Here is a 15,010-nt window from a genome sequence, read left to right as displayed (position 1 = left end):
TGCAAGTATGCCAGGGACTTCCAGAGGAGCTGGGCAAATATTATCTCCATGTTGGATAGATTCTCGATAGGGTAAGAAACCTTTGTTCCACAGTTAAAGAAGCAGACAGTCAAACACTCAACTGGGACTTCAAAGCTATACTGGTTCCAGGACCCTCCTTGGGTACTTGTGTTGGGGAAGAGGCATTCATTCAGTGACATCACCTTGTCACCTGGGGTAAATTACGATTGCTTTAATATAATGAGAGGCCAGGAGCCTAAGGAAGACCCTCATTAACATGGATCCGGGCTATTACACCAGGATATCAGAATCATTTGAATAGTAGTATTTCCTTTGGGGAAGCCACATGGGGGGAGATTGATGACAGACATCTGGATACATGTGCCTGTTTAAGGAACCCTGTGTCTTGCCCCTCCTCTTGGGTTTCAGTCTTCCAAGTGTGTTTACAGGTAAGCATGTGGCCAGGTGGCCGGACGGTCCCACCACCAATGACAACTCTTGGGACCTACATTCCTGCAGTTCCACCCAGGATTTCGCCCCGTGGGCGGGTTCGAGCTGGACACAGAGGCAGGCACATTGTGGTTTCCTCTTCTGCTTTTAAGAACTGCTTCCGAAGATAATGAGGGAGTCAAAAAGTGTCTGGTTGGGAAAGTAAATAGATACGAGGAAAATAAATAAAAATGCCCAGAAGCAACTACACAGAGGAAGTGACATTTTTCTGTAAGTCACTTTTCTGATGGACCGCAGGCCTGCTCCGCCGAGGGTGTCGTGGGAAGGCTTCCGGGAGAGGGGGCGGTGGCCAAGCCCCAGGGCGTCCTGATAAGAAAATCAAACAAAAAGGGGATGGACCGACCACCCGTCGGTCCTTCGAGGCCGGGTTGCTGCTGTTCTCGCCTCTCCCGTCTTCCTATTCGCTCCCGGGCGCGCAGGGTCGGAGCCGGGCCTCCCCTCCCCTCGGCGCCCGGCCCGGCCCGGCCCGGCCCAGCGCAGGGTCCTCTGGGCCGGGCGGCGCCCGCGTTTGAGCCTCGAACCAGTCCCGGCGCCGCCCGAGCCGGGCCGCCGTGCGCGCCCAGGTGGGTCCCGGGCGGCGGGCGCGCGGGCCTGGGCGGCCCCGGCGGCGTCACTGGGCGGAGCGGAGGAGGACGAGGAGGAGGAGGAAGGGCGCGCGGCGGGCGCAGCCGGGAGGGGCGGGGGCGCCGCGGCGGGAGCGAGGCCGGAGCCGAGCGGGCCGGCGGGCGCGGGGCTCGGCGGCGGGGGTCGGCCGGGCCCGCGGGGTCCGCCCGGGCCGGAGCGTCGGCCGAGCGGCGGGAGGAGCGAGCGGCGCAGACAAAGAGCGGCGCCTGGGCGGGCGCAGGGCGGCAGCCGCCCGGGACCCGCGCTGTTGCCCCGGCCTCGGCGGGCGGCGCGCGAGGTAAGCAGGGGCCAGGGGCCGGGGCCCGGGGGTCGGGGCTCGGGGGCTGTGGCCCGGGCGGAGGCCGCCAACTTGGGCGGCTCGCGGAGTTGCGGGGCAGCCGGGGCGGGGCGCGCCGGTGCCGGAGCCGGGGCTGGGGGCCGGGTCCCTTGCGCGGCCTGGCCTCGCGGCCGCCGGCACCTCCGGCTCGCCCCCTCCCCGGGTCGGGCGGGTGGGGCAGGCCTGTGCGGTGGTCCCGGAGCGGGGACCGGGGAGGCCGGGCGCGCCTCCAGTAAGAACCGCGTGGATCGCCGGCCCCGCGCAGGCAGGACCGGGAGGCGAGCGCGGCCCGCACAACTTCTGGGATCGGGACTGTTGGCGACCCCGCGCGGAGCTGCTGTCACTTGGCGTCCGGGAGGCTTCCCGCGGCCCGGGGCGCTTCGTGCCCGGCTCCGCGTCCGACCGGGGATCGCCGGCCCCGGAAACAAAGTTTCTCACGATCGCGCTGCCCTGGTAGATTATTCTGGGCGATCGAACCACCCAGCGGTTCTGGAAGAATTCGGTGTGTGATTGTAGGCGTAGACGGTAACTCCCTCGTGAGAGCATTCGGCGTGGAGCGAGTGGGGGGCGTGATTGCAAAGCGCTTTCGTGTGTGGACCGAGGCGGTCGCCCTGAAAGGGTTGCGCGTGTGCCGGGGCTCTGGGGCTCACTGGCAGCTCGTCCGCGTGGGGACAAAGGGGGAGCCGGCGCGGGGCGACCTCTGGCACTCAGGCTAGGTCGGGTCCCCTGTGTTTGCCTTTGTTTATTTTGCCAACAGGTTTGGGGCTGAGCCTGGCAAGTTTGGGTATGCGCAGGGGATGAGCAGGCCTCAGCGTTGGGCCCGCGCAGGCCCACTCCTGCCCTTGACCCCACAGAAAGTGAACCCCCGAGAGGCTACGGGGTGTGGCCTGGGGATGGGGAACCCAAAGGTAGGGGAGTCCCGCCTGGTCCCGGCCCGGCTTCCTCCTCGGCTTCGCCGAAGGGATTTGGCAGGAATGAGAGTAATTTGGGGCGTGTTTTGTCCCTCTACATCAGGTATCGTTGGCAACAGGGCTTTTCAAGGCTAAAAGCGACTGAAAATGAAATCAATCTGGGTGCTTTGAATTATCACAGCAGACCTAAACTTTGTTTCCAAACACTGCCCTTAATTCATTTACCCGGTGTCCCCAGAGATTAATAAACGGGTAAATTAATAACAGGAATCGAGCCTGGGCCAAGGGTTTAGTAAATAGGAGGGCAGTGGTGAACAGGAGATGAAGTGAGTTCAACTGCAAGACTGAGCTGTCCATGTAGGTTTTTAGATGGTCTGAACAGGGATTTCCCCAGATGTGGGTGTTAACCATGATTCTGAAGCAGTGACCAGGAGGGAAAATCCTACATTGATGTTTCTCCTCTCCAGGTTGATTAGATGTAGTATTGATTGACGGAGAAGGCAATGGCAACCCACTCCAATACTCTTGCCTGGAGAATCCCAGGGACAGAGGAACCTGGTGGGCTGCTGTCTATGGGGTTGCACAGAGTCAGACACAATTGAAGGGACTTAGCAGCAGTATTGATTGAAGAAAGTGGCCAGATCTTAGTGGTCCTCTGGCTGCAGCTAGCTGAGGCTGAAATTGGAAACTTAAAGCAGTGGTAAGCTGGTGGTAACAAAGAGGCCTCATCTGGGCTCCAAGCTTCTCAGCTGTTCCCTAGACACATTGCGGGATTGGTCCTGGAAAATGGGATGAAGTTGGGTGGTGAATTGCATCCAGAGAACAGACTGACCCAGCACCTTCTCTCCCCACTTAAGGTGGGGCCTGATTAAGGTGATTTCAAGTAGCTGTGCTCACTTGTCAGGCTCTGAGGTTTTCTTTATCACATGCCTTGCACTTCAGGTCTCTCCATCTCTCATCTCTTGGAAGCTGTGATGTTTCCCAGCCTCTGTTGTTTGCATCAGGCAATGACTGAGATTTTCCAGCAAACGCATCATATGTACACAGTATTTGAGAAGTGCACTATTATCCATGTTAAACATACCCAAAATCTTTCTTGTGTGTATACAAACTGAATAACTTTTTTTTTTTTTTTTAATTTTTCATTGCTCTGGGTCTCTCTTGTCACCCACTGCTTCCTCTTGTTGCAGAGCATGGGCTCTAGGCACACAGGCTTCAGTAGTTACTGTATGTGGGCTCCTCATTCAGTTGCTGCTCCTGGGGTGTAGAGCACAGGCTCAGTAGTTGTGGCACGTGAGCTTAGTTGCTCCACGGCATGTAGGATCTTCCTGAACCAAGGATCAAACCCGTGTCTCCTACATTGGCAGGCAGACTCTTTACCTCTAAACCACCAGGGAAGCCCTGGATAAAATACCCTAAAGTCTTCTTGATTGTCTGGAATGACCAGATTCTCTTCCTTGGTCACGTCAGTTGCCCCAACTGGATGAGGCTGTGTTACACCATTCTCCAGGACACATGCATGCGTGTAACTACCCAGCATGGCCAACAGTGTGAGCCGAGGGCGAGGGCCACACATGTTTGTCCCACACGAAGAATGGAACTGAAGGCTGCTCCCTAGAACTGCATGGCAGGGCAGTGGACCATGCTTGGAAATCTAGTAAGCTGACTTTTCAAAAATGGACAGGAAACTCCCCACAGCTTGCGAAATTAATTTTCCCATCCAGATGAGTGGCAAATGGCACTTCCAAATGGTTTCTCTTTCCTCAAATGAGTGATGGAAACCCCATGTTTTCAGAGGCTCAAAGTGATACTGTGATGATATTGTTAAATGCTTAAGGCAGCTTAGAAGGACAGGACAGCCTTTTAACAGTTTTAAAAGTATGCAGCCAAAGTAAAAACAGTTTATTTCTTTAGGCCATTTTAGTGGCATTGTTTTGAAAATTAGACTGTTTTCTTCTCCTGCATTTCACTTTGAATGGATCCCAAAGTATGTCAGTTTCTGAAGGTGTAATTGACGTTCGTCAATTATAACTGCTTCCCTCTCCCTGCCCTAACAACACACACATAGGCATTTGTCATAGTCGGCCCTGTGGGTTCTTTGTGTTCTTTCCAGAAAATACTGATTGAGCTCGTGATTTTGAATTCTGAGTCTGTCAGTCATTAAGGCTCTAGGTTCATAAGGTTTTGTCCACAGTGCATCCAGGTCCAGACAATGGGGGGATTTGGTCTGGTGGCCTCTCTGTTTGAGAAGTTCTCTGTCCAATGAATCATTTATAGTCCTGAACCTAAAACTAAAAAAAAAAGAGAAAAGGCAAGATGAAAAACAAACCCAACTGCATAACCCCCTGGTGGGATGACTGAATATTTAACTTTTTCAATAGAGTGTCTGTGCATGTTAACCTGAACTGGAAACTCTGGGCAGAGCATTTGTTATCCTGACCGCGGGAAGCTGGTCATTTAGTGTCCTTTTCTTTTTATACCGTTTGTGTTTTTAAATGTTTTTAAGAAAAGAAGCTTCAAGTGCACTCAGAAGGGAAATATTGCAGTTTCTCTTTTTGAGACAGTTTTGGAAAGTGGGATGTTTTTGCTTGTCGGTGGTTAACGTAAACCTGAAATGCCGAAGTCGGATAAAAATAATAGATGCTCATGTTCCGATGATAGATTAGAGTTTACCAATTACTTTCCCATTCACCACCATATTTAGTATTAAGAGAACTTGGGGACCTGGGCTCTGGCCCTGACGTCAGTGTGAGGACCCTGGAGCCCAGGGACAGTGGCAGTGTGACAGAGCCCCCTGCCCTGCTCAGGAGGAGGAGGTGACCCCAAAAAGTGCTGGGTGAGGTGGTCCTGGGGAGGCTGTGGATCTGCCGGCAGGTCCCAACGAGGCCAAGTGTGTGGCCCCTGCCTGGCTGCTGGTGGGACCAGGGTCAGTAGGTGACCTCATGTCCTGGTTTCAGTGTCTGAGCCTCGTCGGCCTGGATGGTCTCTGTGGGTTGAAGGGCGCTTGTCCCGGTTTAGCGTATGCACGTCCACTCAGACTGTCCTCACAGATCCACAGACAGCATCAAAAGGAAGCTGATTTCTTGCCATTCTGGAGGCTGCAAAGTGATCATCAAAGTTCGGGCAGACTAGGTTCTCAGTGAGGCTCCGTTGGCCGCCTTCACTTTGTGTCCTCAGGTGCCTTGTGTGTTTGTCCCTCTTCCTAGGAGGTCACTGCTTCTCTTGGGTTAGGGCCCCACCCTTCTGACCTTGTTGAACTTCAGTTGCTGCAGAGGTTCTGTCTCCAGATGAGTCACTTGGGTGGTGGGAGCTTCAACACTTGAGTATGGGGACAGTTCTGTCCACGACAGTCACTCTTCAAAACCAGGCTGATGATTTAAGGCATTTCATGGCTTCTGTCTCCCAAGTGCTTGAAGACACCACTGGGGCGGGAGAGGGGGGTGACAGATCAGTTTCCCTCACAAAGCCTCATACTGCTGTGGCAGGTGGGTGCCGGGCCCAGATGCTTCAGGTCTTGAGAGAGGACAGCCCTGACCGATGCCCTTTGTGGACATTTCCCCTTAGCCCGTGTTGGCTCAGCTGCAGCATGGTTTTGGGACCAGGATCAGCATCAAATAGGAGCTATATGCAAGTATTGAATTTTGTGTGGAGACTAAGGCGTTTCCTGTGAATGGAACCCGCGGCCCGGAGTATCACTGGGACTGCCCTGTGACTGTGGGTTCGCCGGGAGCCAGGCAGGTACAGGCGGGTTTGGTAATGTTCACTCCGATCACATGTGTGTTTCTGGCCAGGGCGAGCGTGAGCCGTTCCAGGTGGTCACCTGTGTGACCACAATTGCAAACCTGTCCATTCATGACTCACTCGGTCATTCAGGCGAATCATGCGACTTCTCCCCACTCATTTCCACCGGAAACTCTGAACATCTTGGCTGGGAGTACTATCTCCTGACCTGCCTGCCTGGGTTAATGTCCCTAGCATTGCCTCACTGTGTCATCCTGGATTCTCCCTCACTTCCCAGATCCCACATCTTATCAGTTTTACCTCTGAAGATCTCTTCCATCTGAGCCTGAGGTACTTACTCCTCTCTCACTGGCGCTGGCAGACCCCTCTGTTTACCACACTCGCCTGATCACTGCACCCTGGTACCCAAACCTGGCTGAGGTCCCAGCATTGGCTCTCCATTGCCCTCGGGTCAGTGTCACCAGTGCTCAGCATGGGCCTGCACCATGGGCTCCTCCCTGCTCCCCCAGCCTCTACGTATACCTCCCACCCCTGTACACGGTGAGTGAAAGCCTGCTAGTTGTGATAACAGAATACCAGCGTTTATTGTCGGCTTATTTTTAAAGACTTGTGTACTTCGGGGCTGATTCATTGCTACCCTTGTAATAACAGCCTCGTGAAACACAGAAGCTTTGTACCCCAAAACTCTGCTGGACCCTTCAGGAAGGAGGAGAAGCTGGTGCCAAAAATGCTATGTCTTTTTTAACATGGGGTATTTCCTGCAAACACCCTTGAAGAAATCAATTGTTAAGAGCAGTGCTGTCCCCTTCAAATATACACATGTGAGTCACAGATGGGATTTTAAATGTCTGGTAGCCACACTGGACTCCCCAGGTGGCTCAGTGGGAAAGAATCTGCCTGCCAGTACAGGAGACAGGGGTTGGATCCCTGGGTTTGGAAGATTCCCTAGAGAAGGAAATGGCAACCCACTGCAGTATTCTTGCCTAGAGAATCCCATGGACAGAGGACCCTGGGACAGTCCATGGGATCGCAAAGAGTGGGACATGAATGAGTGAATAAACAACAACAGTAACCACATTAAAGATGTAGGAAGAAACAAGCAAAATTAATTTTCACAATGTATTCTGTTACCCAGTAGAGCCACAGTACTTTTATTCCCAGTGTTCAACGTAAAACCCTGTTAATGAGATGATGCATATTCTTCTGTTCATGTGCAGCCTGTGAAAGCCTGTGTGCATTCTTCATCTGTGGCATGCCTCTTCCCTCCCCACATTGGGGTGTTCACTGGCCCCCTGAGACCGGTGACTGTGTGGGAGAGCACAGGTCTGTACACTTTCATAATTCAAGCTTCATTTAGTCTGGGTTTTCCTAAGTTGAGATAGCTAAGAAGACATAGTGAGAGCAACCTGGAATCATAATCATGGTAATTATTATTCTTTAGCGGAAAGGTATAATCTCTGTCATGCTAAGGAAGACTGTAATATTCCATGTACTCATGCAAGTTTAGAATACTAGAACCTGATTTGCTTACCTATAATCAGAATGCTTGTGTATTTTACAAACGTTTTAAAATGTATTTTGAATTCTAGAGGTTAAATTACCAATGTGAAATAACTGTTTTGGGGTGTTAGTTTTCAGTGTACTTCTGATATATGTCAAATACTTAATTTCTAAGTACAGAATCTAAAGTCATAGTTTTTTTTTTTTTTTTTTTTTTTTAAATATTTTTTTATGTATTTATTTTTGGCTGTCCTGGGTCCGTGTTGCTTCTCCAGCTTTCTCTGTCTTTGGTGCAAGGGTTTCTCATTGCAGCATCTTCTCTTGTTGCAAAGCACGGGCTCTAGGGCTCTGGGACTTAGTAGTTGCAGCACGTGGGCTCAGTAATTGCAGCTCCTGGGCTCTAGAGCACAGGCTCAGTAGTTGTGGCTCATGGGCTTAGTTGTTCTGAGACATGTGGGATCTTCCCAGACCAGAGATCGAACCCACGTCTCCTGCATTGGCAGGTGGACCCTTCACCACCGAGCCACCAGGGACGTCCTAAAATCATAGTACTTTAGGGATCATTGGGTTCTTCCCTAACACACACACATCACACACATTGTAGTGATGGTACTAACCATATTACACACAATATTAGCTCATTCAGTGCTCACAGAAGTTGAGTGTGGTTAGTTGCTGTGTTTCTCTTCAGAGATGAGAGTAGAGAGACCTAGCAGGTTAGGCTGCATAAGGTTCCAGAGCTGGTCAGCAGATCTGGAATTCAAACCTGTCTGATTGCTGAGGCTCTGCTTTTATCCCCTAAGCCAGACCACCATCTCTTCATTAAAAGAAAAGACATAAACAGAGCTGTAAACTTTTATGATGGTGTAGGACTGGAGAAACATGATGGAGAATCACAACAGTGGGTGGAGCTTGGGCGTCACTCATTCTGGACCTCTTATCAGCCCTGGACTCTGGAAGGACGTATGAGCAACCTCGGCTGCTCCAGTGGTCCTGGTGGGTGTGCTCTGGAGGTGGTGCAGCGGAGAGCATCCCCGGCCTTGCTGCTCCTCCCCCAGCCTGCCTCCTGAGAACCACAGGCCAGGGAGCCCCAGACGGACCCAGCTCAGAGCTGGGTCTCAGCTGTTCCGCCACCCACCCCAGCTCAGAAAGCTTCCAACTCAGATGGCTGGACCCACCCCACAGAGCGTCTTCAGGGGTGCCTGAGAATTTGCTTTTCTCATGAGTTCTCAGGTGCTCTGGAGTTTTGGAAGACTGCTGCTCCAAGGTCTTGGTAGGAACCTTGACATTGACTGTCATCTTAGGCGAGGCTTGTAGTACCAGACCATCCTAAACTTCCCCTTCTGTTGTCAGAGGACCCTTGTGGCCCTCTGTGCTGGGCAGCCTCCCTTAAGGGCAGATGGAACTGAGGTATAACTGAGAGTCTGGTTCTTTGCATATTAGCAGGTCAGAAAGGCCACGGTCTCCAATGGGCTGTAGGGCAGGCGGGTGCTCTTAATTCACAGGCTTAGATTTGCAGTCCAGCTGCTGATCCTGTGGCATGTTCCAGGAGGAGTAGCAGCAAAGATTTATTTACTTAAACAAGCTTAATAATTCTCCCAGCTGTGGTGGGGGCGGCCAGCTGGGGAGGAACCTTCCAAGAGGGAGAGATGGGCCTGAGATGCTTAGTAAGGCGCCAGTGGCTGACTCCTTGGACAAGCCCTTCAGCATCTGCATCCATCTTGCTTAAAGGATGTGCCTTAGTTTTGTAAGCCTGTGAGTTTTGGCTGAGCATTTAAGGATGTCTGCAAGTCAACAGGTATTTTAATGATGTTACTTGTGAGCCTGGCCAAAGAAGAAAAGAACAGTTCTCCATCCCTCTTTCCAGCTGGGTTTGTTTTTGTTGTTGTTGGACTTTTTTTTTTAAGAATTAATACAAGAGTTTAATAAGGTCACTGGATACAGACCGAAGTTATACAAATCAATACCCTACCAGTTATGTAACATTATAAAATATGATACATGAAAAGTACTCATTTTCATTAGAAAAATGTTTCTAATAAAATATATATTATGCTTCATTAGAACACTAGCTGTGTTCATTTTAAGGACAGTCCCTTTAAAAGCTCATGTCCCTGTTTTCAAATGTGTGTGTGTTGGGGGTGGGTCACGCTGGATTGGTGATGATGAGCTCTCTTGTTACTCTGAGTGACGGGAATCAGTTTGGAGACATGGGTATTAAAAACCACAAGCTGCTTGAGTATTTTTAAGAGACCAAGAAATATCAAGGGATTCAGGGAGTTACTTTAGAAACAGTTTCTGGACATTGGATCTAGGTGAATAGTGAGTTTTCATCAAACTGCTTTTTATTAAGGAACATATTTAGGAACAGAATCTAAAGACAGATATAAAAAAAGACTTTTCCTTTCTTTTGATTCTTTTCTGTGTATTTCATGTTTGTGTATGACTTCCCCACCCTGATGGTGCGACTTCAGTCACCTGCCTTCCTATCTGCACTCAGGTGGTTTTTCTTTAGGAGTACAGTTACCCCTGTCCATGGACCAGCCTGGCTTGTGTGTACAAGCTCTCCTTCCTTTATTCAGCCATCTCTGCTGCTTCATTTCCCTTCTTGGAGTCTCCTTCATAGGTCTGTTTCATGTGGTTCAGGAGATAAGACTCGGAAGTGACTATAAAGAAATTATCCTCTTTCAAAAAAAAAAGTAGGGGAAGGACAGCAGACCCTCTGCTGTTGTCATTGTCAGGCTGAGGGGGGCCTGCGTGGAACTGAGGCTCTGTTGAGGATCCCAGTTGAGGACTCTGGTGTTTAATTGTTGCTGCTTGAACTTGTCTGTGCCTTGCACCCCCAAGCTCAGGGCTGAGTGGGGGGAGGGGAGGGAAGGGTGCCCCGCTTTCTGGAGGAAGGAGATCCTCTTTTTCTTCACATCTCAGATCACAGAGGGTTGTTATCATCAAGAGCAGAAAATGTTTCAGCATAGTGCATCTTCCCACAGTGCAACATAGTGCAAATTCCCACCTGTGTTTGGATTTTCCTCGCTGTTAGGTTTGAATTGAGAAATAAGTGATTCACTTTTGCAAATACAAAGTAAAAATACCTTTTCAAATGTTGATATTAAAAAAAGAAACTTGAGACTTGACCCACTACTCTTGTATATAAATTAGTGGTTCTCAGCTGGGGGTGGTTCTGCCCTTCTGGACAATTGGCAGTGTCTGGGGACATTTTCCAGTTGTCCAGACTTGAGAGTGGTCCTGGTGTCCAGTGGGTCAAGGCCAGGGATACTGGCCCATCTTGGCAATGCACATTACATTCCCGACTTCAAAGGGTTAACTGCCCAACGATGTCAGTATTTCAGCAGCCTTATTTTAAGTGTGTACTGCTGTACTTGGCTTAAACCTTTCAGTTAATGGCTCACGTATTCTTTCATACAGTTGCCCTCTTGGAGATCATCCCTATCCCGTCATCCCCAGAATTTTTATAAACATGAAAAATAATGCCTATTTAGAAAGCTGAAGGCAAAAGGGGAAGGGGGCGGCAGAAGAAGAGATGGACAGATAGCATCATTGACTCAACAGACATGAATTTCAGCAAATGCTGGGAGATAATGAAGGACAGGGAAGCCTGGCGTGCTGCAGTTTATGGGGTCGCAAAGAGTCAGACACAACTTCCCAATTGAACAACAACAGAAAGCTGAAAAGTATGTATCTCTGCAGTTAAATATAAAAAGGAGAAACTTTAACTGACATATCATGGTTTATCTGTTGGTGGAAAAGTAGGGCATGCATTGTTCTTTAAATTTTCTACTTCCGTTTGGACCATAGAAATATGAAATGCTGATTTTGTAGGACGCATTAGGAAATCTAGCTGAACTGTGGTGACAACACATTCTCCTTAGAATATCCACTAAAAGGAAAGTGATGGGGTCCCTTATCAATTGCTTGTAGTAAGTAATTGATTTTCAGAGTTTGGTTTGGTGAAATACATCTATTTACTTAGGCTCAGCATCCTTACAATTGGTGATGGTCTACAGAGAAAAAATTCCTTTGTTATTACTAAAGTTTATTAGGTTCTAGGTTTAGCCTACTCTTCTTTGAGCGAGTCACATCTGTTAGCTTTTGAATGCTTTATTTCCTTTTTTGTAAGGTCTAAAATAAACCCTTCAGGGGAGAGAGAATGAAAATATCACAAATTAGACGTTATCCAGGGAAAAGGAAGGGAAAAATGATAATTTGGCTGTTAGTTTCTGAGTCTCAGGGTCTGGCTCAGGGCAGAGCTGCTTGTTAGCTGCCTGGTCTGGACTATGATATTCTGTGTACGTTTTCTTTTTTCTCTTATGAGCAGGTCCTGACTTGAGAAAGTCAGAGAAGCCTAGATATCCAGAGGGCGGCCAGTTAGAAGTTTTCTTGGCTTAATCTTGATCTGTTTTCTGTAAATCATTTCCTGTTGCCTTGCTCTTCCTTTTTGCTTGGTCGCCTCTTATCTGCTCTCTTCCTGTTCTGTTACCAGGATAAACACAGAATCAGCACTCAGGGCGTTTTTGAACTTTTCTTGGTGGAGGTGGTTAAGGTACAATGAGTCTTTTCTTTCCTTAGCCTCCCATCCTCGAGGGCACTGAGAAAGACCTCTGAGAGCGTCGTAGTAACTCTTTGGAAAGACCTCTTAGACAGTCATAGTAATAAGTCTTTGGACAAGCTTGGAAATTTGGCAGTGGTGTGCTGGCGGGCTGGGTAACACTGTGTGTTTCTAATTGTTGTGTGTCATTGTATCATTCACTTCTGACACTGATGGAGGGAGCAAGTGTTACTTGGCCACCGTGGAGAGGGGCAGCTGAGGGGCACAGGGGACAGGGGTTGGCTGCAGGAGCCCTGCTGCCAGGTGATGCCCCAGCTCTGGAACTACAGATGCAGGACTTTTGTAGGGCTTTGCATTTACAGTATTGAAATCCCCTCCTTCCTCAAAATAAACCATTGGCCTGAATGCAGTAACGTCTTGACTTTTGATTATAAGTGTGTGCCAAGTCGCTTTAGTGGTATCTGACTCTATGGACTGTAGCCCACCAGGCTTCTCTGTCCTTGGGATTCTCCAAACAAGAATACTGGAGTGGGTTGCCATGCCCTCCTCCAGGGGATTTTCCTGACCCAGGATCAAACCTGTGTCTCCTAGGTCTCCTGCTTTGGCAGGCAGGTTCTTTACCACTAGCACCACCTGGGAAGCCCAATTATAACAGGGGCTGGATTAAAACAGCCTCATCCTGAACTTCATAAATAGCTGGTCTAAATGTGAACTTGAAAGGTCTGGCTTCCTGTGAGCAGTAGAGGTACGCATGCTCTTTTCCACCTGCTAGTAGTTTTTTTTTTTAAATTAATTTGGCTGTATCGGGTCTCAGTTGTGGGACTCAGGATCTTTCACTGTGGTGCACAGACCCTAGCTGTGGTGCTGCATGGGCTTTGGTACCCCTCGGCATGTCGGATCTTAGTTCCTCCATCAGGGATTGAACCCCTGTCCCCTCGAATACTTAACTACTGGACCATCAGGGAAGCTGCTCGCCCCCCCTACACACACTGCTGGCTTGTCCAAGGTGCACAGCTCATTTCTAACTCCTCTCCACCTCTGTTTTGTGTTCTGGGAAGCAGAAGCTTAATTCTGATTTGTGTGTGTGTGTGTGTGTGTGTGCGCGCGCGCGCGCCTCTGTATACCCTGTTTAGGAATTGCAACTGTGCAGTTCCTTTTTCAAGAAGGGTCTTCAGAGCAGCCAGCCTGCATGGTAAACTGAAGATGCTGTTCCTTTTTTGTGAATCTGGCTGGAGGACCGCGTGTGTTGAGGACAAAGCTGGCTTCTGCATCCTGCTCTGACTCACAGATCAGATTACCCCCCAGTTTGTTGTCACTAAGTTGTTGAGTGGTGGCTGGAGAGGAGCTGTGGCAGGAGCTGCCGAAACACACAGGGGGACCATACAGACCTGCTCTCAGGGAGCTTGTCAGCCCAGCCTGGGTAACTTTACCCGTTCATGATTGACTCTCATCTCAGTTAACACGTTTCCAAGATGAGTGTCATGCCTCTGTGTGGGGTTCTGTGGGAGGTGCGAGGAATACCCATGCGAAGTCCCCAGGCCAGTTAATATTCATTTCAGATACCCCAGGGAGGGACTTCCCTGGTGGTCCAGTGGTTAAGGCTCCATGCTTCCACTGCAAGGATTGTGGGTTCAATCAACGGTAGGGGAACTAAGACCTCACATGTCTCAAAGCCCAGCAGAAAAATTAAAAAAAAAAAATTTTTTTTTTAAATAAAACATCAAATATTTCAGGGGGAGTGAGACAACCCTGAGACCATAGGGTGTCTGCTGAGCAGGGATTGTTTCACTTGCCCGTGGTAAAGCTCTGTGGTTGCTGTAGCTGGTCAGCACCCTGTCCTCCACCAACCACCCCTCTCCATCCACCCTTACTAGGATAGTGCTGTCATCCAGAGTCTGCTTGAGGCCATGCTGTCGGTTTACTTAGGATAAACAGATGGTTTTGGAGTCAACTAGTCCATAATTTGCAGATTATATAAACTCTGTTTACGTGTGATTTATTTGCTGAAGACTTTTATCTAAAAAAATAGCAAAACTACTTATTGCTGCTTTTAGTGGAATGCTGGGGTCAGGAAGCCCACTGATACTTCCAGTTCCCTTTTTTAAGTTGATAATGTTGTAAATGCAGTATGCCATTACATTTTAACCTAGGAAAGATTTATTTAGTCAAATAACTCCTTTGCCTGGATTCGTAATGAATACTGTAAGTCAGCCCGGATCAGGCATTTTGCAGGCTTGTTTTTTATCCTGATAGTCTGTTCAAAGTGTTTCTTTAGTTTGTTTCTTTTGAAATGTAAACTGTATTTTACTTCCTTATAGATTTTTTTTTTAATCTTTTTCAAATGCAGTGTTTCTATTTGTCGACCTCTGCTACATCTAGTACCAGATTGTTGTGCCCTGTTGACGGTAAGGTGGTGGACCAGTTTCTGTGTGTATGTTTAGCATCTGGAAATACTTGAATCCTTAGCATTCAAAACAATTCAAGTCACAATTAGTGATTTGTCTTTTTGTTTCACACTGAACCCGTTTACAGTTCCTTTCGCTTCTGATGAGGTGGATTAGTGTAAAATAGTTTTTGTGATATACTGTAATTAATTTGTGATACACTGTAATTAATGCTTAGTGTTTAAATAAACGTAATTTGAGAATAAAGAGAATTTAATTTGCAATACAGATTTTATGTTGCAATTTTAAAAATTGATTGGAATATATTGATTCCTGGCTCTCAGAGACCTTAACAGGAGAGAATTTAATGCATGCCAAATAATTTTTCTTGGGTCTTGTTCAAGGGAGCAAGATCTTTTGTTTATCAGTTCGTGTATTTATTATTTTACACTTTGTA

General features: G+C 48.7%; 1 protein-coding gene across 3 annotated transcripts in view; it reads left to right on the top strand.

Moving 5' to 3' along the window:
- Window positions 1-846: 846 nt before the first annotated feature.
- NCK2 (NCK adaptor protein 2) overlaps window positions 847-15,010 on the top strand; it is a 115,264-nt gene continuing 101,100 nt past the window's right edge. Inside the window, exon 1 of one of the 3 annotated variants that reach the window (XM_059891295.1) lies at window positions 847-1,073. The gene's annotated coding sequence lies outside the window, so the exon portion shown is untranslated. Of the gene's footprint in view, window positions 1,074-1,189; window positions 1,412-15,010 lie in introns of those variants that run through there. The other 2 variants (XM_005212779.3, XM_059891294.1) reach the window with 2 other exon arrangements.

This window comes from Bos taurus, chromosome 11 (genome assembly GCF_002263795.3).
Source record: "Bos taurus isolate L1 Dominette 01449 registration number 42190680 breed Hereford chromosome 11, ARS-UCD2.0, whole genome shotgun sequence".
NCBI classification, from domain to species: Eukaryota; Metazoa; Chordata; class Mammalia; order Artiodactyla; family Bovidae; genus Bos; species Bos taurus.
The sequence above is the reverse complement of the archived record's forward strand: the minus strand, read 5'-3'. Positions and strand labels throughout refer to the sequence as shown.